Below are 4570 nucleotides of genomic sequence, written 5' to 3' on the forward strand. Positions count from 1 at the left end.
CGCAGCCCCAGCCTGCCACACGCCAGCCCTCCCCTCCCCTTCAGGAGCTTCCAGTTCACGGGGAGGGTGTATGGTGTTGGACATACACAGTCCACTAGTCACCAGCCTCAGCAGAAGCCATCGGGTCCTATCAGGGGCAAGCAGCTTGGCGGGTGTTCATGGAAGCACTCCTAGACGAGGTGGCACCTGGCATGGGATGGGCCTGAGGGGTGGGTCAGGGTGGACCTTTCAAGAGAAGCCCAGGATGAGCCAGGCCACAGAGGTCAGAGAGTTTGGGTGCTCGGGGTGTTTCGCCCATGGACAGGACTTGGAGGCCAGGAAGAGGCATCGACCTTCATGCCACAGGCAATGGGGCAGTGACAGTATTCAGGGAAGCACCCCATGCGTGAAGCCCTCGGTGCCCTCCCCAGGATGGGCCCGCCTCTCCCAGGCCTCCCAGAGGGTTCCAGAGTCCACAGGTACCTGCATGGGGGAACACAGAGCCCAAACCTGCCAGCCCCAGTATCTTCCTTAGAGGAAGTGACGAGGAGGAGGACTTCCGTGACTTGAGGGCACTAGGTGACTGGCTCCTGCCAGAAACTGAACTGTCATTGTTGTCATGAGACAAATATTAGTGCCTGCAATGATTGGCACCGTGCCACACACAGCCAGGGTCACCAGTCCTCAGTTTACCCATGTGACGAGAGAGGTAGCTTTCCTATCGAATGTTCCAAGATGCTGTCCATCCATCCATCCATCCATCCATCATCCATCATGTATTCACTCAACAAACACCCCCTGGGCCCTATATGGCCAGGGCCCAGAGGAGAACCTAACTTTGCACTATGGTCTCCAGAACTTTCCTCCCACAACCCACCACATTAAGTGACTCAATGGCATCTAAAGCAAAGCGTGACAAATGCTGGGTTCTGAGGAGTAAATAAAATAAATGTAAAACCACTTTGGAAGTTAAAAAAACAATTAACGTATGCTGCTCCTTAAGGACCGTTGTCGAGTGCTTCCTAGGGCCTGGACCATGGACCATGAGATGGCTTCTCTCTGCCCGTGGGGTGCGGGGATACAGGGCTGGGAAGGGGATCACCATAGAGTGCCCACCAAGCCCCAGATGGCTGCTGGATGAGGTAATTCAATTACAGCGTGTCTCCCATTAGTGGAAGCATCGATTCAAATCCTTGTTTCCCCACCAGACCAGGAACTCCTAGAGGAAAGACTGTGTTCCCCTCATTCAGTTCATCAATTACGCCTTACCTGGCATCTGCAGCCTCTCCGCCGGTAAACACCCTTGAATCTCTCCCATCTTTAAATGTGTGCGCGCGCGCGCGCACACACACACACACACACACCCCATCTTGCAGAATGAAGCCCTTTCCTCTCTCTTCCTGTTCACAGCCATGGTTTATTGCCTCCAACACCTTGCCTCCACTCACTGCACAGCCTCTGCCTCCTGGCTCCCTTGCTTGAGCCCCGCAGGCCTCCACTTAATCCACCCCAGTGAGGACGATTTCTCAACCTGCATCTTAGTTGCTATCCCTGCAGGGCTGGAGACCGTGGTTACTCCCTCCCTCACTCTCCTTTCTCCTTGGTGTTTGGGTTCCTCTCTGCTTTTGTAAAGATGAGGGATTTGAGAGTGTCTGTGGGTGTCAAGGAAGGAGCTATAGGGGTCACAGGAGCTGGAAAGTCAGAGCCAGGAGGGCCATAGGGTAACCTGGGGACAGGAAGCGCTGGTCTCTGGTCCCCACCTGACTTTTTACAGCTTCTTCTGTTTCCTTTGTGAACTCTCTTCTCCTGTTGCTTAAAAGCTGCTGCCTCATAGGCTTTTGTTGGTCACCGAACTCCCCATTCCCCTTTTCCGTGGGTCATTTCTCTACTCTCCACCACCCAGGTCTGCCACTCCCCGCGGTGGCAGCTACCGCCCAGCTCCACTGAGCTCCAGCGGTCATCCATGCCATGTAGACTCAGCACTCACAGCCACACACACACCCCAACTGTGTGTCTCAGCTCAGGCGGGGGGGAAGGTGCTCCCCACATTCACGTCCCAGTGGGGTCCCCCCATGACAGGAGACCATCAGCAGGGCACTGCCCCAGGTCGTGAGAGCAGTGCCAGAAGCATGAAGCCTGGGCTCCAGCCAGGAGACCTGGGTTCAAATCCCAGCTCTGCCCCAAGAGGTTTTCCCAGCTCATTTTCCCCAACTGAGATGGAGGCGGTTGGGCTTGGTGATGCCCAAGGTTGTGCAGGCTCCTTTCCTTTGGTCCTTCTGCCCCTGCTCTGTGCACCGGGAGCCCAACCAGACATCTATAGCAGCTGGCTCTGTGCCCTCTGCCCCCAGTTGGACGAGGCCCCAGAACGTCAGAGGATAAGGGGTCACTGTGGACTGGAGCCTCCTCAGCTGAAGAGTGTGGCTCGGCCATCGCTCTCTCAGCTTCCAGTTCAGGTGATGGCATTTCCCCCCTCATCCCTTAGACCCATGGGGTGACTGTGCCTGCTGTTACCCCTCTGGTTTCCTCACACCCCACTCACATCTCTGTAAATAGTCCTTTAATAAACTCTCCCCGAATTAACCATCTTGTAAGTACCATCTGTTGCCTGCTGGGCCCCTGCCTGAATCCTGTGAGTCTCCTTGTTAACTCAAGCTGCCAGGTGGGGAGACCGAGGCTGGGCACAGATCCCCAGGAATGAACTGTCGGTGTGGGCTGAGGGCACAGCAAGGCCTGGGGGTGGGTGGGCCGAGAGGGCAGCCTTTAAGGAACCTGGATACTGACTGACCCTGTGTGCCCCTTTGCAGTTTGCACAGCACTGTCATGCCCTGCTGGGGTCATCAGCATCCTAATTTCAGAGATGTGGCAGGATCAGGACCCTGAGCACCTTCCAAGGGCCAATGCCGGGCAGGGGCTTCCGCCGGCGTTACAGCCCCACGGGGAGTAAACAGCATCCCCAGAGCATGAACCAGCTCCCCCAGCCCACCTGCCACCTGCCCTCTGTGCCCCTCCCCTTCTCCTGTTACCCTGCCTTGTGCAGAGAAAATACTGAGGAAACAATAAATGTAAGATTCTTCCTCCTGTCTTCTCTAGTTAGCAGGGAAAAGCCAACCAGGGTGAGAATGTGCCGGCAGGGTCCCCTCCTCAGCATGCTGGGATCAATTGGGGGCCCTGTTGCTGGCCACAGACAGCGAAGGCTGTTGCCCGCCGCTCACAGAGGGAAGGCAGAATTAAGTAAAATACAGTCAGAAATAATTGGCCCATCGGAGAGAGGCAGGAGCAAGGCGCTGAAAAGAAACTCGTCTGCAGGCTGGAGGCAAATCTTCGCAGGGAAGAGGGGCTCCCCACACTTTAAAAGACCGTTTCCGATCCCTGAGGTGCCCCCAATTCCTGCCGAATGCTTCCTCATCGATTCCTGGATAAGATGGTGCAATTCAATTCCACAAATACTTAATGAGAAGCTACTGTGCACCTAATTCTGCATGTGCAGCCCCAGGGGAGCTGAAGTAGATTTTGAAAAGACAGGACTTCCTTCCTTCCTTCCTTCCTTCCTTCCTTCCTTCCTTCCTTCCTTCCTTCCTTCCTTCCTTCCTCCCTTCCTCCTTTCCGTCCTCCCTCCCTCCCTCCCTCCGTCCCTCCCTCCCTCTCTCTTTCTCTCAACCTCCCTTCTGTGGAAATTTCAAGCAGGACCATGATCTGGACAGACATGCATTAGGAAACCTCTCTGACTCCTGCTATGCAGACCCCAGGGACTTGAGAGGCCTGGAGGCTGCTGTAGCCTTTGGTGACAGAGTCTGGTGGCTTGGGCCAGGGTGGTGGTAGCCAGGATGGGAGTTGGAGTGGATGGGAGAGCCACTGGGGACGTCCAGCCCAGGACTTAGGGCCTGCATGCACCTGGATGTTCGGAGGAGGCCGAGGGATGGGGAGTAAGTCCAAGTCTTGGCTTGGGCAACTGCAGGACAGTGGTGGCCCTGGAGGGTGACCAATAGAGATGAGCCGTTTCTGAGAGAACGCAGGGAGGTTGCTTGGAGGCAGGCGGGCTCCCAGCCAGGCACTAGCTTTGCAATAACAAAGGCAGAGAGTAGCTGAGTTCCATCATGCAGGTGGCTGGGCAGGCCAGAGGCCTGGGCGGAGAGAAAGAAGGAAAGGTAAGGAGGTGGGGAGAGAACGCAGCCAATACCAGGGAGCAGTCTTGTTTCCCCAAATTCCCTGACACCCAAGCAGTAAAGAGAGGACCAACCCCTCAGTCCTAACTACAGTCCTATCCTGTGACGTGATTTCTTCTGCTTTCTGGTCTGACCTTGGGTGGACACCTTTAAACTAGGAAACCTAGGGTTTCCTCAAAGCACTGTTTATAATTAACCGTTACAGTCATCCTGGTGGGGTACCAGGCCCCAACACTCTAGTACTGTTCTGCCAATGCCTTGCTGTGTGACCTAGGACAAATTGCTCAGCCTCTCTGGGCCCCAGCATCAACCTTTGTGGCTAATAGAGGAGCCCCCACAGGTGAAAGGGAGGAGGAAACGGACATTTCTGAGCAGGGATCAAATTAAGCCTCATTACACTGGGCTAAACTTGAGTTTGGGTACCAAGC

This window comes from Rhinolophus sinicus, chromosome 3 (genome assembly GCF_057876585.1).
Source record: "Rhinolophus sinicus isolate RSI-liver-muscle chromosome 3, RSI-T2T, whole genome shotgun sequence".
NCBI classification, from domain to species: Eukaryota; Metazoa; Chordata; class Mammalia; order Chiroptera; family Rhinolophidae; genus Rhinolophus; species Rhinolophus sinicus.